Source organism: Cucurbita pepo, chromosome 1 (genome assembly GCF_057944985.1).
Source record: "Cucurbita pepo subsp. pepo isolate OVF chromosome 1, ASM5794498v1, whole genome shotgun sequence".
Lineage (NCBI taxonomy): Eukaryota > Viridiplantae > Streptophyta > Magnoliopsida > Cucurbitales > Cucurbitaceae > Cucurbita > Cucurbita pepo.
Genome location: NC_141798.1, coordinates 12,762,907 through 12,788,791, shown reverse-complemented (window position 1 = coordinate 12,788,791; position 25,885 = coordinate 12,762,907). Strand labels below are relative to the sequence as shown.

Sequence of the window (25,885 nt, the reverse complement as noted above, 5' to 3'; positions counted from 1 at the left end):
ATTGTTCCGACTTATTTTTTAAAAGTGATGTGAGTAACGATTAATTTTTTTTTTTAAATTTTTGTTTGAAGAGATTGGTAAACGATTTTAACTACTTGTGAAGAATTATCATTGCTAATACCAATTATAAAATAATATCATTGCTAATCCTAATTATAAAACAATGTGATAGGTTCTAGGTTTTATTTTTATTTTTTAATCTTCTTTGTAGTTAATAAATTCCAAATTGTTCAAACAAATTTACAAAACGTAGCATTCATTTAACAGCGGTCAGGAGAAATAAATGATAATGGTCTAAAACACATAATTTATAATAATCTCAAATATTATTTGGAGGAGACCCTACAAGAAATAATGGATACGATAGCTTACGAAAAAAGCTATTATAGACTTTTTATATCGTTTTTTGTACGTCGTGCAGTTCATGTTATTAAAAGTTTGATACTTTTAATAGCGTTTTTGTATAGCTATAATTAATGCTATAATAGAGTATAAATATATAGCTCATATATGATGCTATGAAAATATTTAATAGCGTTTTTCATTAAAATGTTAATATAGTTAAACTAATATGTTGTCATTAAGTCTTAATAGCATATTTGAAATACTATAATTTAGTATTTATAGATTTAATATTATGCTATAATAAAATTATTTACTCATTTATAATTTTATATAAATTTTGTTAAACCTCTTGATTATCCCTCGGTATCTCTTTTCTCCATATATCTTTAATATAAATTACTTTCAACTAAATTTGAAATTTATACATATTAAAAATAAAAAAGTTTTCATTAATAATTGAAATTTCATCACTTATTTACTTACTAGAACAATAATAGATACATAACTTACGAAAACGGCTATCGTAGACTTTCTATAGCGTTTTCGTACGTCGTGACAATCAATGTTATTAAAAGTCTGAGACTTTTTATAGCGTTTTTTTTATAACTATAATAGATGCTATAATAAAGTGACTTTTTATAGCGTTTTTTTTTATAGCTATAATAAATGATATAATAGAGTATGAAATTATAGCTTATATACATTGTTATAGCGTTTTATTTAAGCTATATTAATATATTTAATAAGCTAAAATATCATACTATCATTAAATTATAATAACATTTTTTAAATGCTATAATATAGTATTTATAACTTTAAATTTATGCTATAATAAAATTATTTATTCATTTATAATTATTATAGTTATCGGATAGCATTTAATTTAATAAAATTTAATTCAAATTCTCATTTTTTTTAATTAAATAAACATGTGAAATATTCATAACACGTGAAATATTCATAACACATTAAATATCATGCCTTCCATTTATAATTGAGATTTCATAATCTATTTCCATTATAAAGTTATTCAAACGATACAAGATAAAATATTCTCTGCTACTTGCAATGATTTTCAACGTCTGGGGACCGCTATCATGGCCTCATCTTTAGACACACCTAAATTGAATGTACATTATTAGTTGAATAACTAAGTAAAAAATCAATAATACAAAGATAATTAGATAACGATATAAATCCAAGATATATTCACATGATCATTACACATAATTGGCAGACGGTAAACTCAAAAGAGCACAAGGAGTCGTCAAAATGCAACATGATCAACAGTTAAAAAGTAATTAAACGTACTACCATATTCTCAAGTACTAAAACAACTAAAATTATTCAATTTACAGATATTGGAAATTCAGAAAGTTGTGTGATAAACTCACAAACGAATTTTACAAGCCACATCCACACAAAAATGTGCCAAGTTGCTAATACCATGATTTAAGAAGAGATTTCACAAGGAGGTTATTTGTAAATAAAGTGTAACGACCCCAAATTTTCTACTTAATTTAAGGTCGTTACTGTATACGTAGCATAAACATTGAATGCGGAAGACTTCATTAAAATTCCATAAAACATAACATCTTAAAACACAGCCATGGACTTACGTGTTTCGAAAACATCTTTAAAACGACACTACAAAAGACTAAATAAAATGAATAAGAGTTTAAGTTAAAAACATTCTATTCTCCCCTAGGTCTAAGAAAATAAATACCACTATCCTATGCATGTTTCATGGTCTCGAGTTGCGATGCCCTCGTCCGCCGTACAAGAATGTCTTGCCTTAACCTGAAAAATGTAGTAGCACATGACTTGAGTATTCACTGTTGGGGTTAAATGCAACAATCACATGCAATGAGATGATAGAACCTATCTTTCAGTTCGTTTTCCTACGGTTCTGTCCTAACGGGTAATTTTGGACGTGTACCATATACTCTACACACAGCCCATACGTGCGAGTATGGGCTCACCAGCTAGTTCACACACCGCTGGGCCACCTTTCTTATCCGGTGGGCATACTCTGGGAGCCCCTTAGGTTGGACACCCACTAGAACTGGTAACCGTCATGGCAGCGCTATGTAAAGCATAACGATCTGTAATAACTCGAAATTTTCTAGTTAATTTAAGGTCGCTACTGTATACATAGCATAAACATTGAATGCGGAAGACTTCATTAAAATTCCATAAAACATAACCTTTATCTTAATACACAGCCATGGACTAACATGTTTCGAAAACATCTTTAAAACGACACAACAAAAGATAAAATAAAACGAATAAGAGTTTAGGTTAAAAACATTCTATTCTACCCTAAGTCTAAGAAAATAAATACCACTATCCTATGCATCTGCCATGGTCTCGAGTTGCGATGCCGTCGTTAGCCATACAGAAATGCCTTGCCTTAACCTGAAAAATGTAATAGCACAGAGCTTGAGTATTTAAAGAAATACTCAGTAAGTGACCCCACTATTGGGGTTAAATGCAACAACCACATGCAATGAGATGATGAGACCTATCTTTCATTCCATTTTCCCTACGGTGCTGTCCTAACGGGTAATTTTGGACGTGTACCATATACTCTACACACAGCTCATACGTGCAAGTATGGACTCACTAGCTAGTTCGCACACCACTGGGCCACTTTCCTTATCTGGTGGGCATAATCTGGGAGCCCCTTAGGTCGGACACCCGCTATAACTAGTAACTGTCACGGCAGCGCTATACAAAGCATAACGATTGTTGTCTTGCCATTAGATGTACGCGTCCGTACCCTCGTGATGGGATAGGAGTATCCCCCCAAATGCATGAGCACACATAATGCATGAGGTCCCAAAACTTTTCCATTTTCATTATCCTTTAATACAACCCCGCTAGCATTATGTACATATCATATCATTTTTCATATCGTTTCAGATATCGTTCATCATTCATATCATATTGTTTCTCATTCTTCAGTTCTCAAAGCATACATAATTCTAACGGGGTTATATTTCATGCCATTTATCGTAATTTCATGTCATTCATATCATGCTGTATACACACAATTTAAGAGATCTAACATAACGTTCTATGCTTTTAACATAACTGATATGAACCAAGAGACATCAATCATACAATATACTTCAATGAAGATGTGAAGAAAAGGTTGTCAAAATTATCAAAAGATGTTTCAATTCATGCTACATTGAAGAAGAATGAAGTTTGATTGTTGTAAATTTTGGGTGGGTTATAATTTGGAGTAATGTAGAGTTATTGTATTTTAAGACTTTTTATTTCATTTCGGTTACATTTACTTAATGGCTAATTATGGCCATAAAGTGTGAATGTTACAATTTTTGGAATGCCTTTAATAGTTTCATTTTGAGGCTATATAAAGCCATGTATGTTGTATTTGTAAGGTAGACTTGGAAAATATATTAAAAGAAGCATTTGTGCTTTCTTTAGCCAATGGCTAAGTTTCTTTGCAATTCTATGTAGTTTAGATTGCATGTAGAATCATTCAAGCTCGACATGATCAATCTTGCTTGTGGAATGATTCGAATCTCAAACAAGTGTTTGAGATATTTGATCAACAAGAGTCATTCAAGCTAGACATGATCGATCTTGCTTGTGGAGTGATTCGAATCTCAATCAAGTGTTCTTGCCTTGAGATATTCGATCAACAAGGTAATCCGAATCTTACCCCCCTTGTAGTTGATTCCTTATCTTATCATTTGGTATCAGAGCTTCAGGCTCAAGATCGGATATATGTTTCCTTTGCGTTTCTTCTCAATTTGATTTTTATTTATTTTCATCTTCTTAGTTTTTAATCAACCCAGAGTTCAAAATTCAATCTTTGCTCTATTTAAAATTTTGAGAGGTGAGAATGAGAGATTCATTTGTGTAACTGAGTGTAAAAAGAGTGTCCTAAAATTCCTTGAGCGTATACTCTTGAGAGAGTGTTGTGAGGTCCGTCGTATTTCCATAACTTATTTTTTGCAGCAAAGTTACACAAATAGATTCGAGGACGAATCCTCTTGAAGAAGTGGAGAATGATATGAACCAAGAGACATCAATCATACAATATACTTCAATGAAGATGTGAAGAAAAGGTTGTCAAAATTATCAAAAGATGTTTCAATTCATGCTACATTGAAGAAGAATGAAGTTTGATTGTTGTAAATTTTGGGTGGGTTATAATTTGGAGTAATTTAGAGTTATTGTATTTTAAGACTTTTTATTTCATTTCGGTTACATTTACATAATGGCTAATTATGGCCATAAAGTGTGAATGTTACAACTTTTGGAATGCCTTTAATAGTTTCATTTTGAGGCTATATAAAGCCATGTATGTTGTATTTGTAAGGTAGACTTGGAAAATATATTAAAAGAAGCATTTGTGCTTTCTTTAGCCAATGGCTAAGTTTCTTTGCAATTCTATGTAGTTTAGATTGCATGTAGAATCATTCAAGCTCGACATGATCAATCTTGCTTGTGGAATGATTCGAATCTCAAACAAGTGTTTGAGATATTTGATCAACAAGAGTCATTCAAGCTAGACATGATCGATCTTGCTTGTGGAGTGATTCGAATCTCAATCAAGTGTTCTTGCCTTGAGATATTCGATCAACAAGGTAATCCGAATCTTACCCCCCTTGTAGTTGATTCCTTATCTTATCATTTGGTATCAGAGCTTCAGGCTCAAGATCGGATATATGTTTCCTTTGCGTTTCTTCTCAATTTGATTTTTATTTATTTTCATCTTCTTAGTTTTTAATCAACCCAGAGTTCAAAATTCAATCTTTGCTCTATTTAAAATTTTGAGAGGTGAGAATGAGAGATTCATTTGTGTAACTGAGTGTAAAAAGAGTGTCCTAAAATTCCTTGAGCGTATACTCTTGAGAGAGTGTTGTGAGGTCCGTCGTATTTCCATAACTTATTTTTTGCAGCAAAGTTACACAAATAGATTCGAGGACGAATCCTCTTGAAGAAGTGGAGAATGATATGAACCAAGAGACATCAATCATACAATATACTTCAATGAAGATGTGAAGAAAAGGTTGTCAAAATTATCAAAAGATGTTTCAATTCATGCTACATTGAAGAAGAATGAAGTTTGATTGTTGTAAATTTTGGGTGAGTTATAATTTGGAGTAATTTAGAGTTATTGTATTTTAAGACTTTTTATTTCATTTCGGTTACATTTACATAATGGCTAATTATGGCCATAAAGTGTGAATGTTACAACTTTTGGAATGCCTTTAATAGTTTCATTTTGAGGCTATATAAAGCCATGTATGTTGTATTTGTAAGGTAGACTTGGAAAATATATTAAAAGAAGCATTTGTGCTTTCTTTAGCCAATGGCTAAGTTTCTTTGCAATTCTATGTAGTTTAGATTGCATGTAGAATCATTCAAGCTCGACATGATCAATCTTGCTTGTGGAATGATTCGAATCTCAAACAAGTGTTTGAGATATTTGATCAACAAGAGTCATTCAAGCTAGACATGATCGATCTTGCTTGTGGAGTGATTCGAATCTCAATCAAGTGTTCTTGCCTTGAGATATTCGATCAACAAGGTAATCCGAATCTTACCCCCCTTGTAGTTGATTCCTTATCTTATCAATAACATTTCATGATATACACATCATACCATGACATATTGCATTACAATGTATCTTATCATAAACAAGTCATAACGTAAACACTTCGTAGTCATATTGTTCTCTAACTTATCATAGCCTTAACGTTCTTATACCTATCATAGACATATCATGACGTGAACGTACCTTACTCATATCATCACAAGAACTTAACCTAACGCTATCGTTCTATCAATCCTAACGCTATCGTTCTATCAATCTATCACAAACCTATCCCTTTCTACCATTAACCTAACCGTATTCTTCCATCAATGTCTCTTATCCATATCACTCCGGTATGTAACCTAACCTTAACGTTTCATGAACGTATTTTATTCCTATCGTTACATTTCGTTTTGTGCATCATTCTTGTATCCTATCTCAAACATATCCTTGAACACATCGTACCGTAATTATTATCATACAATTCACATATTATAACATATACATAACATATAGGAAGCATATCGATCCACAGACAATTCACACATATCAATATATATGACACGTGCAGAACCACAGAGCACGTGTCAACATCAAATATAACCATGCCGATAGTAAGGTCACTTACCTAGCTAGCTTAAGTCGTCACGCATTTGATAAGAAAGGCCAGAACGTGTTATCGAAAAATCAAAACTTTAAAATCATGTCATAAGACTGTATGAAGAAGATGGCCCCTTGTTATTGAAGAGAGAATAAATTACCATGGTTCCTTCAATAACAAGGGGCCATCTTCTTCCAATGGTTTCTGCAAAGGGTTTAAGGCTTCAATTTTTTGAACCACCATGAACTCGAAACTTTCTGTCATCATCTTCAGCAAATAGATTAGGGTTTCATCATTTACAATCTTGTCTAAACTTTCTGTCGGAGAGTAGAGAAGAGAAAGTCATAGATTAAGGTTTCATCATTTACAATCTTGTCTAAACTTTCTGTCGAGAGTAGAGGAAAAAGGAACGAATCAGAAATAAAAGGAAAAAGAAAAAGAAGAAATCAAAGAGATGGAAAAGAGAAAAGAAGGAATCCGAGAAAAATGAAGGGAAGAAAGGGGGGAAATAAAAAGGAAAGTATGCACGAAGGTAGAAAAGAAAACAAAAAGAGAAAAAATCAATAGAATAAAAAAATTCAAATAAAAAATAAATAAGAAAATGGAGCTTTTTAAAAAAATCTCATTAGCTATAGATGCAATATCAAACGCTATAAAAGACATTTTTTAGCATATTTTAAAAAATGCAATATTCAAATGCTATAAAAAGACATTTTTGTGGTAGGTTATTATAAAATACAAGAAATTATTTAAATAATACACCAATCCAAGATAAAGTATTCATTTGCAAAATGTAATTATAAAAAAATAAATTAATTCACAAAATACAAAATACCACACCATTTACAACCTTTCCTTTCTTTACTTTTCCCCTTCATTCATTTCATTCATGAGATTATAGTCAAAGTCTTGATTTTCTTCCCCTTCAAAACTGCACATTTTAAAGAAAGAGGATAGACAACCCTTCAAGCAAGACATAAAAATCAAAATAATACTAATACATAAACAAACATAAATGAATCATGTTCATTACCAAAAACCATTCACTAGCTCTTTGTTCCTTTCAAACTTTTGGACACAATCAACTATAGAGTTACTAATATCCCTTTGATGAGGCAACAATTATTGTTGTTCAAGTATTGGAAGAGAGAAAAAAATAAAGAATGAAAATTTTAAAGAACTTCAACCACAATCTTATTAAAGAAAACATTTTCACATTCTTGTCACGATCACCTACTTGAGGATTCATTTTCATACTGTACAAATAAGAGTTGACATAGATATTATAAGCATTTCTTAGAATGATATTTCTCCACTGTAATGGACTATAAAAAAAACAAAAAATAAAAGAATGAAAATTAACCACACCCCTATAATAGATTGGGTAGAATATTGATGGTAAGTAAACCTCATTACTTTTCTATACCAGTACCTCATTACTTTTCTATCCTAATAAAATATTGATGGTAAGTAAACCTCATTACTTTTCTATCCCAGTAAAATATTGATGGTAAGTAAACTTCATTATTTTTCTATCCTAGTAAAAATAAGGTTGCAACCAAATTTGCACCATACATTACAAACTAAAAGGCATTTCTATCCCTTCCTCTCCCCATTTCTTCAAATCTTGATAAACTCTCTTCTTCTTCATTACCTAGATGTTTTATCGAACTAAAAAGAAGCATGTCAAAGCTAACCTTCATATCTCATAATGAAGAGTAAAAAGCCACCTCTTCCCTCATAGACCAAACAACAAAATTTGTTATGAGCGGGCACCCTTAAAAAAAATACCTTGAAGTAGTCATAAATTAAGCTTAAAACTAATATCCACATAATATTGATGATTTACCAAAAATTCAGATTCTACCATCATCAAATCACGGAAAATATTACTCAAGTCATTACAATAGGGAGCACTAACCTGGCATATCTTTTATTTGGTTCATCATTTTTGTGTGAATTGTTTGCAAAATTCACAATATCCAATGGATCATCCATCTTCCTTGCCAACTCCTTCCTACTAGATTTGTGCGATGCCTCTAGCAAAAAATACATTTGTTGGCACAAGTTAAACTCGGAGTTGCCTCTATACTAACGGATTACAAGCTGTAGAGATATACCAACGAGTTTTACTTTCCTGAGCCCTAATTTATCATACACAAAATAGGGCATTAAGTTAATGAGATTTTGTCACACAAAGCCCTATGGAAAAATGAATTACAATAGTATAGAAAACAGTAAAATCTTTATTGTGCACGATCTCATAAGCTCTAAACTTTCTTTTGTTTGCAAGAATGTTCTACATGAACTTAAAATGATTTGGTATCTCGACGAAGGCATTTATAAAAGGAATAGTCACATGAAAATTATTAAACATCTTTATAAACTCAAAAAATTGAACATGTCAGATTTTTCTTACTCGAACAATGAGGGTAACAAATATGAGAAGGAGAAAAGGAAGAAAGGAAATAGAAGGCTTTGTAGCCTCATGAATAGGTATAGTTTCATTCTGATACTAATCACCAACAACACGCTTTCTAGGGGCACCATGTGCTTCCACTCCTCAGTGTTATCGCTTTAATCATGCATGCATTCTGAGTTTAGTTCAATGTGTTTGTCTAGGTTAAGCATATTTAAACTCCAATTAATCAATCTAATCATACAAACAAATTTTTCCCTAAATGCTTGAAATTTAGGAGTATGAATAAATAATTGATATAACTAAATAGTGAAGTCTTTTAAAATGAAATGGTTCATTAAGAAATAATACAAATTTAATTTGGTCCTCTCATTAGAGGAAGTAGTACATTCAATAGTTTGAGTTCATCCTCTTGTTCTTCCATAATATTAGAGCATCACTCGAGTAGCAGAAAACGAAGGCAAGAAAGATGACAAATTTGACCAATTAAAGAAACAAAGTGTTTAAATTTGTCAAAAGTATAGCTTTAGAGCTTCAATTTGTAAGGATGATATGCTGATATATTGAAACAAACATGAAAAAAAAGATGCCCACAAAATTGGAAGATCTACTAAAGTATTACTTACAAAGTTAAAACAGAGCCTTAGCTCCTAAGTTGGTGTCAATGAGTGAAACAAATTCTACCAGGAAAATAAACAACAATTCTATGAGAATTACACCCGTGATCTAACTAAATCTCTTAAATTAATCAAAATGCTAGAAATTAAAAGCATCCTTCGTGAATATCCAAATTAATTGAGAAACTGAATATCCAAATTAATTGAGAAAATGAAGGGGCCTAAAGAGAGAGAATCAAACCTCAAAACATACAAAAACCTAAACCCTAGAACAAAAAGGAAGAAGTATCAATGAAAATGTTTAAGAAATGAGAAACCTCCATGCAAATCCATTCTACTCATTCTCATTTTAAAATGTAGGGTATTGTGTACTCCTCCCTTAGGGCACAAATATTGAACTGTGCTCAATAGATTAAACACGCATGTGAATGCAAACTTTAATTATGAGCTTTTACATTTGGCCCAGATTAGATCAACGACATTACCATGAGAATAGAGCAAAGACTAAGTTGTCATCTGATGCCAGACAAAAATATATTACAAAAGGAAGAAAAAGATGAAATACATGGATTATAGCTCCGTAGATTATGGCAAAACGGAGCATAAGGGGAAGAGAGGAAATTAAGAGGAAAAAATAAATCTAACCTCCAACTTTAAATTAGGGCATAAGGAAAAAAAAGGGAGTAAATAAAGAAGCTTACCATTTTTTTTTTTTTTGTTTGTGTCAGTTATTTTATTTTATTTTATTTTTGGGTTCGCTCTTTTTCTCATTTTTTTTTATAGCAGGTTTTAGAAAATGCTATAACTATAAAAAGGGTGATTTAATGCAGTGAAATAAAGAAAAATAAATTTTTTTTTTTTTTTTTTGTGAGAGGGAGAATTAAATTGTTTGTGTTTATGACATTTTTCCAATCACTTTTCCTTCGTCTTCTTCAGGTTTGGACGTTCTTCTTCTTCTCCTTCACTATTCTCCGTTTTCATCATTTTCTTTTTCAATTGGTCTAGGCTTCGAATCAGGTTGAGTTCTCTCCTCCCTTTTTGCTTATTTTCGCTTCTAGATTTCATACCTTTTCTCTAAGCATGAACTTCTGTTCTTCTTTTTACTCCATTTGTGCAATGAATCGAGTTAAATTCGTTTTTAGTTGTTTTAGCTCGTTGTTTCTCATTCTAACTCAATATTTTGCGAGAATAAGCTTATATGTGATACTTAAAGCATCTGTTTAGAAGCTTTGTGCTATCTTCTACAATTTTTCTGTTTATTCTATCCATTCCAAATTCATTCATGTTGTTGAGTTTCATCAGCTCAGCTTCATGATTTCGATTTTTTTATTTGAATTGTCTCCTCTTGTTCGTATCTTTTGTTCCTCGTCCTGAACTTTTCTCCGCTTTCATTGTGTAGTTGCTTTGCGACAATAGACGAATTTTGTCTTTCAAGCTGATGGAGCTCTTCTGCTTAATCTTCCATCTTCCTCTCTACGCTTATCAAGCTCAAAGCCACGTCTGATAAGTCGCTCTTCGCTTGCTTGCTTTCTTCCAATAATGATTTAGTCCTTTTCCTTTAGGGTTCTTTCTCAATAGATAATTTTAATTTTCAATCTGAGAAATTTTTTGTTTCATTGCTCCATATCTTGCCCTTATTTTGTTCTCTCAAGCCTGCAATGCATCTATTTTTTGTTTCAAACTCTTGACTTACACTACTAAGGCGATTATCTAAGAACTCTCTCTTTCTCATGTAGTATCTTTTTTGCAGTTCAATCTTTTCCATCCATTCTTCTTTCAAATTTCCTATTAAAATCATTTTCTCGATATCTCTTAGTTTTTTCTGTTTTCCAGTTTGGTTTCTTACGTTTTCTAGTTCCCAATGTAGTGAATCAACTTTAGCCAAGACTTCATTCTTTTATTCAATTTTTTTCTAGTTAATCAGCTTGAATTTGAGCACCCAAGCTGCTCCACTGTTCATTATGTAAATAATAGAAACTACCATTGCTCATTTCCTCTGACGAAAAATATTCTAACTTAGAGTCGGAGCTGGAGCTTGAAGATGAAGAAGAGACATCTTCTCATTGTCTTTTTTTTTTTTTTTTTTTTTTTCATTCTAGATTTAATGATTCTCTCAATTTCATCCCGAAGATGACCATATTCTTCTGGTAATTTTTGTATAGATCTCCAACGAGAGCAACAACTTTCGTTTCCTTCTTCAAGTCCCTTGGCATTCCTTTGCTTTTTCCTTAGATCTCTGTTGTTCGCTAGCTTCAAGATTCTCGTCATCTTTTGTTTCATTTCTGCAAATGGAATAATTTATTATTATTTCAGAAAGAAAATTTAACAAATCTAATGCACTGGAAAGCCGCAACCAATGAAACAAACAAATTTAGGTGAGCCGCTCAACTATTTTGGTTATGCTAGCCATTTGATCCACCCCTACCTCGAGTTTGACCCACGTCTTAATTCTTTATGAGAATCCTACAAATAATCAATTTCTCTCGGAAGATGTAATTAATAATATAAGTTAATTATATAATTTTTTTTAATAATTGGGTTTTTGCATTGCAGACTTTTCCTATGCAGTCTTCATCCCCTCCATTTCAATCTGAGTTACGACCCACCTCGAGTCTGACCCACATCTTGATTCTTTATGAGAATTGTACAAACCATCAATTTCTAGTAAGAAGATGTAATTAATAATATAAATTAATTATATAATTTTATTAATCATTGGGTTTTTGCATTACTGACTTTTACTCTTCAGTTCCATCCCCTCCATTTTAATTTGAGTTACGCTCTACCTCAAGTTTGACCCAAGTTTCAATTCTTTATGAAAATCGTACAAATAATCAATTTCTCTATTAATATAAGTTAATTATATAATTTTTTTTTAATCATTGGGTTTTTGCGTTGCAGACTGACTTTTGGTATGGAGTATTCATTCCTTTCAATTCAAACTGAGTCACGCCCTATTTCGAGTCTGGCCCACGCTAAATTCTTTATTAGAATCGTACTCATTATCAATTTCTTGTCAGAAGATCTAATTATTAATATAAATTAATTCTATAGTTTTATTAATCATTTTTGCACGGTAGAATTCTACTATGCAATCTTCATCCCCTCCATTTCAATCTGAGTTGCGACCCACCTCGAGTTTGACCCACATCTCGATTCTTTATGAGAATTGTACAAACAATCAATCTCTCGTAAAAAGATGTAATTATAATATAAATTAATTATATAATTTTATTAATCATTGAGTTTTTGCATTACTGACTTTTACTCTGCAGTTCCATCCCTCCATTTTAGTCTGAGTTATGCCCTACCTCGACTCTGACTCACGTCTCAGTTATTTATTAGAATCATATAAATAATCAATTTCTCGTCAAAAGATCTAATTATTAATATAAATTAATTGTATAATTTTATTAATCATTGAGTTTTTGCATTGTTGAGTTTTGATCTACTATCTTCATTCCCTCCAATTCAATCCGAGTCACGCCCAGCCTCGAGTCTGGCCCACATCTTTATGCTTTATCAGAATCGTACAAACAATCTATTTCTCATTAGAAGATGTACTATATAAATTATTAGGTTTTTGCATGGCAGACTTTTGATCGGAAGACTTCATCCCCTCCATTTCAAATTAATTCATGTCCTATCTCGAGTCTTTATCAGAATCATACAAACAATTCATTTCTTGTCGTAAGATATAATTATTAATATAAATTAATTACCTAGTTTTATTAATCATTTGGTTTTTGCATTACACAACTTTTGTTCTGTAGTCTTAATCCCCTCCATTTCAAACTGAGTCACGCCCCACCTCGAGTCTGACCTACGTCTCAATTCTTTATCAAAATTGTACGAACAATCCATTTCTAGTTAGAAGATGTAATTATTAATCTAAATTAATTACATGGGTCTATTAGTCATTGAATTTTTGCATTCCAGAGTTTTGTTATGCAATTTTCACCCATTTTAAACTGAGTCACGCCACACTTGAGTCTCACTCACGTCTCAGTTATTTATCAGAATCATACAAACAATTCATTTCTCATCAGAAAGATGTAATTATTAATATAAATTAATTACATAGTTTTATTAATCATTTGTTTTTGTTATGCAATCTTAATCTCCTCCATTTCAAACTGAGCCACGCCCCACCTCGAGTCTGACCCACGGCTCAATTTTTATCAAAATTGTAAAAACAATCCATTTCTTGTCAAAAGATATAATTATTAATATAAATTAATTACATAGTTTTATTAATCTTTGAGTTTTTGTATTCTAGAGTTTTGCTCTTCAATCCCCTCCATTTCAAATTGAGTCACGCCCTACCTCAAGTTTGATCCACGTCTAAATTCTTTATCAAAATCGTACAAACAATCTATTTCTGGTCAGAAGACATAATTATTAATATAAATTAATTACATAGTTTTATTAATCTTTGGTTTTTGCATTACAAACTTTTGTTCTGCTATCTTAATCCCCTCCATTTCAAACTGAGCCACGCCCCATCTCGAGTCTAACCCACGTCTCAGTTCTTTATAATAATCGTACAACAATCCATTTTTTGTTAGAAGATGTAATTATTAATATAAATTAATTAGATAGTTTTATTAATCATTGGTTTTTGCATTCCATAGTTTTGCTCTACATTTTATCCTCTCTATTCCAAACTGAGTCACATCCCACCTCGAGTATGACTCATGTCTCAATTCTTTAACAGAATTGTACAAACAATTCATTTATCTTATTTCAGTATTCATTCCCTCGAACAATTTGCTTCCTCCTGAGACAATTCTCTATTGTGTTTACTTCCGTGAGGAACTCTATTTTTTAAGGTTAGTCCTTTCTTTGGGTAAGGAACTCTATTTTTTAGGTTAGTCCTTTTTTGAGTTAGATTAGTGTAAATTTGTGTTTATTGTTTGGGATATATATTATGCTAAACTGGTGTTCATTATTTTGTATATATATCATCCAAGAACAGTTGCAAAATGATCTAAATCTAAAGGATATTTTAGATATTTAAGTACAGTAAAAGTATTCAATTTTGTCGACTTATTTATAATACTCAGTAGAATGAAGGCTTTTGCTAGGGTTTAAAGATAACATTTTCTATTTAATGCAATTATAAAGAACGAAAGGAAAAAAATGGGAAAATGTGAGAAAACGGAAAGCTAATTCAAACCTAAATAAAGTAGGAAAGAGAAAAACGGAAAGCTAATTAAAACTTAAATAAAGTAGGAAAGAGAAAAAGGAGGGAAAGAAAAGAAATTGGAAAAGCCAGCCCATTGAAGCCCTAAAATCTGCCATCACAATCTTGCAAAAATCACTCTCTCCCACTATCTCGGCAATTAGTGAACTGGTTCTCAGGTAGGTTAGTTTAAAATCTTATGCCATCTTAGTTGTCATCCCCCTCCTTCTCTATCTTGCTTCTATTTTAGATTTTGTTTAGTATTATGATGTTTGGATTGGGATTGAGGTGTTATAGTAATTTTTCCTCTCAATCTAGTGATGTTTAAAATCTTATGCCATCTTAGTTGTCATCCCCCTCTCTCTCTCTACCTTGCTTATTTTTTAGATTTTGTTTAGTATTATGAGGTTTGGATTGGGATTGAGGTGTTATAATTTTTCCTCTCAATCTATTGATGTATAAGTGTATGAGTGGATTTTTTTTGCTGCTGCAGTGTTATAGTAATTTTTCCTCTCAATCTAGTGATGTATGAGTGTATAAGTGAATTTTTTTGCTAATGCAATGACCCTACTCCATGTATATAAACACATACTCCATATCGAAATTTTTTTGTTGTTGAAATTTTTTGTTACTGCAATGACTTTTCACTCCACATCACGAGAGTAAGCGACATTTTAAGGAAAAACACATACTGATACTAATATATATTTGCAACAGATAAACACACACTACTCCATCAATGATCAACATTTAAATGACCCTACTGAACAAATATTATTCTGCTACAAAATATATATATATATATATGCTCTTGTAAGGAAAATATTTGTAGCTTTCTAGTGAAATATGAGTGAAATTTCTACTCGAATAAGCAACCTTTTAAGAGTATATGTGATTTTTTTAGGAGAATTATATATTATAAAACTTGAATTAAAATTTGGATAAAATAATTAGGAGAATGTATTGAATCTTGCCAGATAATTATGAAAATTAGAAAAATAATTCAATTTGAGCACCTTAATTTGTTTTGGTTCTTTTAATTTTGCCTTTTTTTTTTTTTTTTTTTTTTTTGCTTGATTAGTCCATTCTTATGCATTAGACAAAGTGCCAACAAAGGGTGGTTTAAGGTTTAGCTAACTAATTGAAATTAAAGGTGTTGAACTGATAATGTTTAAAGGTGTTGAACAGATAATGTAAGTTACCTTATTCTCGCCTTATATTTTAGAAAGATTTGAATGTACTTGTTACACTAAGTTTTTACCTTTGGTGGCTCTTTATTATCATTCATATATATATATATATAGCTCCAACTTTAAAGATAACACAAATATATCAGAGTTATCGATATCTTCTTTTCTTAAATAGTGATTGTGAACCAAGTTATCGATGGTCCAATTGATCATCCTATTAAGCATACCAGAGCTTTCAAAATGTTCAACAAAGATTGGTTGTATTTGAATCAGTATGAGAATATAAGTTTCAATACACTTTATTTTTAAGACACATACTTACCAAAATTGACTTTGTCTAATAGTGCTACCGATGAGTACATGGAAGGAGCATGGAAATTTCTACAAGAAATGAAGAAAAGGAAGCTGGATGCCAAAAAGTTTCTATGTCCATGTAAAGAGTGTAGGAATATGAGACATTATGATATCCAAACCATATATGAACACCTAATCATTAAGGGAATAGACCTTACATATAATGTTTGGTATCATCACGGAGAAGTATGTGAGGAGGATGATGTTGAAAAAGAAGTCGATGATGCTCTTAAATTGGAAGCAACCATCTTATATAAGAGCACATATATTGAAGAGGAGGACAAGAATGGTTCTTTTACATCGAGGAAGACAAAAATATTTCTCACAATATCCAAGAGGCAAACACTCCATTGTACACAGGATGTACAAAATATACAAAGATACCAGCAGTTGTGGCATTGTATAAACTTAAGACATATAATGGATGGTAGATGCTAGTTTCACAAGCCTTCTGGAACTTTTGTATGACATGCTTCCAATTGATAATGTCATTCCAAGATCTATTTATGAAGTTCGAAAATTGTTCAAGGAATTTGACTTAGGCTACCAAAAAATCCATGCATATGTAACGATTGTTGTGTATTTAGAAATGAAAAAGAAAAGTTAGAAAGTTGTCCTCAATGTAATACTTCAAGGTGGAAGGTTGATAGACAAACGAATGCAATCAAGCAAGGTATACCAGCTAAAGTATTAAGATACTTTCCTATCATTCCGCGACTTAAACGAATGTTTAAAATATATGAAGTAGGTGAAAGTTTACAATGGCATTCTCAACATAAAAGTATTGATGGAAAGATTCGACATCCAGTTGATTCTGTTGCATGGGAGTTGATTGATAAAAAGTGGCCTGAGTTTGCTATGGACTCTCGTAATCTTAGGTTAGGCCTTGCTAAATATGGTTTTAATCCATTCTTCAACATGAGCAGTCGATAAAGTTGTTGGCCAGTCATGCTTATTACGTATAACATGCCTCCTTGGTTATGTATGAAAAAGGAAAATATAATGTTAACATTGTTGATTTCTGGCCCTAGACAACCAGGAAACGATATTGATGTCTACTTACAACCTCTTGTGGAAGATTTACAGCATCTATGGAAAGGAGTACAAGCTTATGATATTGTAAGTAAAACATATTTCAATTTAAGAGCAATTCTCATATGGACTATAAATGATTTTCTTGCATATGGAAATCTTGTTGGATGCACCACAAAAGGTAAATAGCATGTCCAATTTGTGGAGATAAATACTCCGTCTCTTTGGTTGAAGAATGGAAAAAAATATTCATATATGGGTCATAAGAACAATTCCAATATTCAATATTTATTTGAAATTGAATTAGATTCTATATTCATATTCCCCCTAAAGATCCCAATAATTTAGTAAATTACTATACATGTAACATTTCCGTTATGTGAGCCCGCTTAGCTCAGAGGTTAGAGCATCGCATTCGATGGTCATCGGCTCGATTCTGATAGCCGCTTTTCTCTATTTATTTGATTTTTGACATAATTATTAAATCAAATAAATAGAGAAACGACTTCTTCCCCTTTTTCAAAGGTCACCGATCTACCATGTCATAGGAACTTCCTATTATGAATAAAAATGGAGAGGTTCTTGTCAAAGTTGCATCCACATGGAATGAATATAACATGGTTGGATGAAAAAAATAGAAGAAGAATTATGTAATAGCCAAAAATAAATAAACAAATAAACAAATAAAAAAAATAGTTAAAATAATAATAATTAATTAATTATAATTAAAAATAAAAAAATTATAAAATAATAATAATAATTAAGTAATTAATTAAATAATTAAAATTAAAATAAAAACAACCTTTCCCACTCCTCTTCACTAACTTAGTCAAAGTTGCATCAACATCGAAGAAAAGAAAACAAAAAAAATTATAAAAAAATAGTTAAAATAATAATGATAATTAATTGATTAATTAAATAATTAAAATTAAAATTAAAAAATAAAAATAAAAACAACATTTCCCCACTTCTCTCCACTCACGTGTCAAAGTTGCATCCACATGAATAAAACATGGTTGGATGGAAAAAGTAGAAGAAGAATTATGTAATAGACCAAAAATAAATAAAGAAATAAACAAATTATAAAAATTATAAAAAATAGTTAAAATAATAATAATAATAAATTAATTAATTAAATAATTCAAATTAAAATAAAAAAAAAAAAAAAAAACATTTTCTCCACTTCTCTCCACTAACTTCTCATCCCTTCCCACAATTATCTCTCATCAACCCATCCTTACGACAAAAAAATAACACTGCAACAACAAAAAGAAAAAACAATAATTGTGTGAGAAAAAGAAAAACAATAATTGTGAAGAAAAAAAAAAAGAGAATGGCCTTTACAGATTCACAAAGATTTAATAGATCGGATCAATAAGGTATATATTAAATCTTCATTTTTTTTATCCTATTTTTTCAGAAATCACAACAAATTATAGTTAGATCTTCATTGAATTATTACAATGATCTAGCTCTGAGTTAGAAACTAAATGTCAATCATTTATACTACATCAAGTCACATTAGTAATGGAGATAGGATGGCCAAGAAAACTTGTGAATAGAAAACACTGAGATAAGGAAAGATTTGGAAACAGAGATCCACTCAAATTTGGAATACATGAGAACATAATTAAAAGGCAACAGATAAAAAAAATTAGAAAATTAAAAACCACAAACTAAATATAGAGGGAAAGATAAACACAGAGAGTAGTAAAGGCCACAATAACTTGAAATAAATGTATCTATTTTTTTTATAGAACAGTAACCATGAAAAATAAGATTTTTAATAAAAATATAATTATAGACATTTCAAAACTTTTAACAATGGACCAATGTAAATTAGAGAAATAATGTTGTAGAGTTAAAACCTGAAACTAATGTCATGGGCTCATATAGGTTGACTCGAATTTCAAAGAACGGAATCGAACTTTCGTTAAAGATATATTTGTGACAACAACTTAAGCTAGCTAGGTAAGTGACCTTACTATCGGCATGGTTATATTTGATGTGAACACGTGCTCCGTGGTTCTGCACGTGTCATATATATTGATATGTGTGAATTGTCTGTAGATCGATATGCTTCTTATATGTTATGTATATGTTATAATTATGTGAATTGTATGATAATAGTTGTAGTACAATGTGTTCAAGGATATGTTTGAGATAGGATACGAGAAGGATGCATAAAACGAAATGTACATAGAAGTAAAATACGTTCATGAAACGTTAAGGTTAGGTTACATACCGAAGTGATATGGATAAGAGAGATTGATGGAAGAATACGGTTAGGTTACGAGTAGAAAGGGATAGGTCTATGATAGATTGATAGAACGATAGCGTTAGGATTGATAGAACGACAAGGTTAGGTTACGTTTTTGTAATGATATGACTAAGGTACGTTCACGTAATGATATGTCTGTGATAGGTATAAGAACGTTAAGGCTATGATAAGTTAGAAAACGACATGACTACGAAGTGTTTACATTATGACTTGTTTATGATATGATACATTGTGATGCAATATGTCATGGTATGATGTGTATATGATGAAATGTTATGTTTAAAGCATAGAGCGTTATGTTAGGTCTCTTAAATTGTGTGTATATAGCATGATATGAATGACATGAAATTACGGAAAATGGCATGAAATATAACCCCGTTAGAATTATGTATGATTTGAGAACTGAAGAATGAGAAACGATATGATATGAATGATGAACGATATCTGAAAGGATATGAAAAATGATATGATATGTACATAATGCTAGCGGGGTTGTATTAAAGGATAACGAAAATGGAAAAGTTTTGGGACCTCATGCATTATGTGTGCTCATGCATTTGGGGGGATACCCCTAATCCATCACGAGAGTACGGACGCGTACATCCAATGGCAGGACAACAATCGTTATGCTTTGCATAGCGCTGCTGTGACGGTTACTAGTTCTAGCGGGTGTCTGGCCTAAGGGGCTCCCAGAGTATGCCCATCGGATAAGGAAAGTGGCCCAGCGGTGTGCGAACTAGCTGGTGAGCCCACACTCGCACTGTAACGGTAGGGGTTTCAAAAAGGCAAAAAAAAAAAAAAAAAAAAAACAAAAAAAAAACAAAAAAAAAAAACAAAAAAAAAAAAAAAACAAACTCCTTAAATCTCGCCGGAAAATCATGGGCTTTCCAGTGAGGCATGCCTTGCTAGCCAAGGCGTATTAATGCATATTAAACCCTAGGTACCTTAGTAGCCGTCTTTTCCTTTTTGAGTGACTGTCATACCTGTGAAGGAGGAGCCGAAGGGTTTAGGTGAGGGATCGAAAACGTCGCGAGACTTCAGATCGGGTTCAATAACGCCGCGAGCTTTAGGTAGGAGCAGGCGCTAGTGTACGTCGGGCAGGGAGGGACAGACGCGCCACCGGAGATGGATGAACGACGACGCTTCCACAGGTGATAGCAGCCAAGCCCACGATTAGGGCTATTGAGGCATTCGGGCGAGGAAGACGAAGCGGCGGGCGCGGGTCGACCCTCGGCATTCTGCGGTTCGTCTCGGCTGGCGTGCAGCCCACACCTCGCAGGGCGCGCTCAGGCCCACCATTGGGCCTCGTTCCTTTTCGACCCAAACCAGAGGTGCGCCCAAAAACCCTGCGCCGTTAGGGTTCTTCGAAGCCCATCGGTTTCGGCTCGGCCAGGTCGGCTCGGCTGTGCGGCTTGGCGGCGCGGCTCGACAGCTTGGGGGCGCTGCTCGGCGGCTCAACATCCGAATAGCATACCGGTTTCTAGGTTTTTGACCCTTCTGGAGTCATTCCCACCCTTGTTTCAGCCATCTGAGGTCAGTATAACTCCATTGCGATAAAATAGATTGTGATAGGGACGTACCTTGGTAGCTAGGCATAAGAGCTAGTTGGGAAATGGCTCTAAGTGTATCATGTTATCTTATAGGAGGTAGTTAGGCGCTGGAGTTAGCATTGTGGGTGACTTCGGCCAAGGCCAAGGAGGTACGTAACCTTACTGTTGGCGTTAGTTTTGTATGTATGTTGGTGCGTGCCCTGTGGCCCTTGCATGCACCATATGTTGTTGCTGTATGCTAGGTTAGATGTTTCTTGCCGTGAAATGCTATGCATGCTTTGTTTATGTATGTGATTCTTGCAGTGAATTGCTATGTATGCCATGTTTATGAATATGATGTTGTGACGCGTTTTGTCGCCCTGTATGTATGATGAGCTTGATTGACATGTTATGATTGTAATGAGAACCCCACATGCCATGAATAAGATGACTAGTATGCTAGGACATGCTTGCTCAATGTGGACCCGGTTATGCTATGTTATGCTTGCCTAATGTGGACCCGGTTATGCTACGTAATGCGGCGAGGGGATGGAGCGTCGTATGTGTAATGCCATGGAGGTAAACCTTAAGAACCTCATGCACGCTATGGTTGGGGCACTCCCCCGTTATGCTACTGATGTTATGGATGCGTATATTCGATATTGTGTTCGCCACGATATCATGCAGGCCCTCCTTTGTCCGTGGCGTCCGGTATTGTATGTCATACATACCCGACCAAGCCAGGCCCAGGGAGTTCGCTTGCGAGCTCGCCTGGTGGGCCAACAATCACACACGTGGGCCATGTGTGGGAAATTACCATGCATCCACCCCCGCCCGGACAAGGCAAGGGCCTAAGGCCATGGGAAGGAATGGAAGACAAACCTCTCTCTCAGCTGCGTTCTTCTAACATTGTGCGGCATGTATGGTAATGATGTGCGACATGTATGGGTATTCTCTGTGACATGTATGTGTGTTGCGTGCGTCATGTACGTGTATTGTGTGCGACTGCTTGCATGCATTGTGTGCGACTGCTTGTATCCGAATGTATGAATATATGCTTAACCCCAACAGCGGGGCGACTTACTGGGTATTTTATATAATACTCAAGCCACGTGCTACCAATATTTTTCAGGAAAGGGCAAGGCTCCCATGTATGGATGACGGTGGATGAGGCGAAGGGCCATGGAAATCTTGAGGAGGGTTTGTTGTGTCGTAGCGCCTGTTGGATTCTCTTGGGTTCTTAGTTTTGCGAATTATTTTCTCTAGTCTCTGTTGATTACTTCTAGGCTAGGTTGTCGCAATTGTTTTCATAGGTATGAACTGCTTAAATTGATGAATGCATTTTCGTTATCGAGGCTGTTCCATGTGAACTCTTGTCCTGTTGTTTTGACGAGTATAAGGTAACGTCGCTAATTAGGGTGGAGAAAATTAGGGGCGTTACACGCACGTATGGGTTGTGTGTAGAGTATATGGTACACATCCAAAATTACCCGTTAGGACAGCACCGTAGGAAAAATGGAATGAAAGATAGATCCCATAGGATAGTGGTATTTATTTTCTTAGACTTAGGCTAGAATAGGATGTTTTTAACTTAAGCTCTTATTTCTTTTATTTCGGGTCTTTTGTTGTGTCGTTTTAAAGATGTTTTTGAAACACGTAAGTCCATGGCTGTGTTTTAAGATAAAGGTTATGTTTTATGAAATTTAAATGAAGTCTTCCACATTCAATGTTTATGGTACGTATATAGTAGCGACCTTAAATTAAGTAGAAAATTTCGGGTCGTTACAAATTACCTCTCAAAATTGCAACAAGTAGTGCAATTTATACCAAACTTCGAGACTTTGAAAATTATTGGGGAAAATGTGAAAGCTTAAAAAGAAAGAGTAAGAAACAATGCACAAGTCAAGGGTGGAAGAAGCGATCCATTTTCTTCCATCTACCATATTGGAAGGTTGACAAACTCTAAATTTATGGTGTATTTTATTGAGTTTCAAGTTATTAAGTTTCAAACTTTGGCCACTAACAATTTTAAATATAATTTATTGGGTAGGAATTACCAATACACCACAACTTGGATGTCATGCACGTAGAAAAGAATGTATGTGAGAGTATTGTAGGTACTTTATTAGAAATAAATGGAAAGTCAAAAGATGGAATTAATGCAAGAAAAGATTTACAACTTTTGAAAATTCGGCCAGACCTATATCCTCAAGAGCGAGGTGGTCGAACTTACCTACCTCCTGCTCCACATACATTGTCGAAGTTTGAGAAGAAATTATTTTGTTCAAGGTTGTATAATCTAAAGTTGCCTGATGGATACAGTTCCAACATTTCAAAGTGTGTATCATTACAAGATTGCAAAGTGATGGATTGAAGTCTCGTGATTGTCATGTATTGATGCAACAACTTTTATCTGTGGTGCTTAGAGGCTTGCTCCCAAAAGGTCCAAGACATGCAATATATAAGCTATGTTTATACTTTAATAGACTATGCCAACGTGTCATTGAGAGAAATTATGTTACACCTTGAAAAAGAGGTAGTGGACATTTTCTGCCTTCTTGAAAGGTACTTTCCACCTTCATTCTTTGATATAATGATACACTTGGTTATCCATTTGGGACGTGAAGCTCATATATGTGGTCCTGTTCAATATCGCTGGATGTACCCATTCGAAAGGTGAATTATTTGCTTCTTAATATCACGTTGGTAGTAATTGTGGTCATCTTCATAATCTTTATGTCTCGTTTAGATATATGAAGGTATTGAAAAGTTATGTACGGAACAAAGCACGACCAGAAGGGTGCATTGCAGCGTGCTATGTAGCGGATGAATGTGTAGACTTTTCAAAAATGTATTTTAAACACTCGATTGAAGTTGCACATAATGAACATCGTAATCAATAATATGAAAATGGTGTCATTCTAGAATGTCGTCCTATATCAGCTGGGACTTCAATTACATTACCCGATGATGTACTAGAAAATGCACATTGATATGTCTTGTTCAACACAGTAGTGGTGGAACCGTTTATCCAATGAGTTAAGTTGTGTACCATTTATTATTTGTTTAACATAAATCAATATTACATTGTAATTCATCTGGTCAGCATATGGATGAACTCATGATCTTAGATCATAGACTAGCAAAAGATTCTAGTCTACTTTCGAAGATTCATGCAAAACAATTTCCATCAGGATTAAAATCTAAGGTAATGTAGCATACTATTCATGCAAAACAATTTCCATCAGGATTAAAATCTAAGGTAATGTAGCATACTATTCCATGAACCATTAAAGGTACAAAACTACAACACAGTCTACCTAACAAGTAGTTATTTTTATTCTTACCAGATTCAAATAGATTCATCTATTGTAGTTTACTCTGACTTGTTAAAATGGCTTGCAAATGGACCAAGAAAATGTGCAATGTCTTACACGGGGTACATCATTAATGTTCAACGATTTTAGATAAAGAGTGGAAAAATCAACATTAATGGACAACGATTTTAGATAAGAGTGGAAAAATCAACCCAAAATAGTGGTGTTTCTGTAGATGCAGCTACATTGTGTAGATCTAGTGCAAAGGATAAATCGCAAGTTATGGACGTAGTTGCATACTATGGGATTTTTTTTCTTATAACATGTGTTAAACTTGTTTGAAAATGACTCTTTTTTTATACTTTATTGGATATGTGAAAAGTTTGGAAGTATTGTGTTCGTTGATATCTCTTGTTTATAATGTAAATGAAATGGGTGGTTGAAGTGGTCTTTTATTAATATGAGCACTAAACAAACAACTGACTTTGTTGAGATGTTTTTTTTTATCATGTCTGTTGACTTATAAGATGTGTGAAGCAATTATGGACAATTGACATTTTTTAAATGTAAGAATTGCATTATGTATTTGATATACTTTCTTGGTAGGAGCGCATTGAACAAGCCGAGGTTGAGACAAAAACTTCATCAAATAGTATTGTTGATGATGTCTTGAGTAAAGTTCTTGGACCGAATTGTGGGCATGTAAGAGGACTTAGATTTGGAGTGACTCGTTCTAAATTGTCTCTCTTGTCTCAACAAGAAAATAGATACATGATTCTTGAGAAAGAATATTTGAAGATGAGGGAAGAAATGATGGAAATGAAACTAATGTTCTCGAGTTTTATGAAGAAACAGGTACATTTTTTTTAAAATTAAGTTATACAAACTTCACATTCATTCTATTGTGAGTTTATTTATTCCATATATATTTTTATTAAAATTTTCATAGATTGACCTAATCGAGGAAGCCTCCAATGGTATTGGAAGTATACCAAAATCAACAAACATCCATTCAAATTTGACAATACCTTCTCCTACCTTAAGTTGATTTTCTAATTTAACGAATAAAATTATTGATTTCATTATTACTAGCAAATTCTCAATGTTTTTAATGTTTTTATTTTTCTTCTGGTAAAGCATCAATAATAATACTCAAATTAAGTGCAAGTTACTAGATTGGCATGACTCAGGAGAGATTATTGTAGAAGGACGATGGTCTTCTAATGATCCAACTGCTCTTGTTCATCACATCCCTATTGGACCGCATGCTATTAGAGTATGAGTTGATATACCAAAGAAATGCAATACCTATTTGTGGCGGCCTACGTCAGAAATGACATGTATTGAAGAAGTTGTGGGTAGTACAGTTGCTTGGTCATCCGACAAAGTGATTATCGGTATGTAATTTTTGAAGTTTATTTATTTAAATTAATGAAA

At 33.1% G+C, this 25,885-nt stretch overlaps 1 long non-coding RNA gene and 3 pseudogenes across 1 annotated transcript; 3 read left to right on the top strand and 1 right to left on the bottom strand.

Annotated features, from left to right (window-relative positions):
• Positions 1–10,472: 10,472 nt before the first annotated feature.
• Positions 10,473–12,324, bottom strand: LOC147794792 (uncharacterized; annotated as a pseudogene).
• A 3,971-nt stretch (positions 12,325–16,295) lies between these two features.
• LOC147794791 (uncharacterized) lies at positions 16,296–17,669 on the top strand (annotated as a pseudogene).
• A 3,390-nt stretch (positions 17,670–21,059) lies between these two features.
• On the top strand, positions 21,060–22,476 carry LOC111788892 (uncharacterized). Its single transcript, XR_015420763.1, has 3 exons — positions 21,060–21,135; positions 21,246–21,301; positions 22,264–22,476. It is a non-coding gene; the product is annotated as an uncharacterized LOC111788892 (long non-coding RNA).
• Positions 22,477–23,211: 735 nt separating this feature from the next.
• LOC147794790 (uncharacterized) lies at positions 23,212–25,496 on the top strand (annotated as a pseudogene).
• Positions 25,497–25,885: the final 389 nt, after the last annotated feature.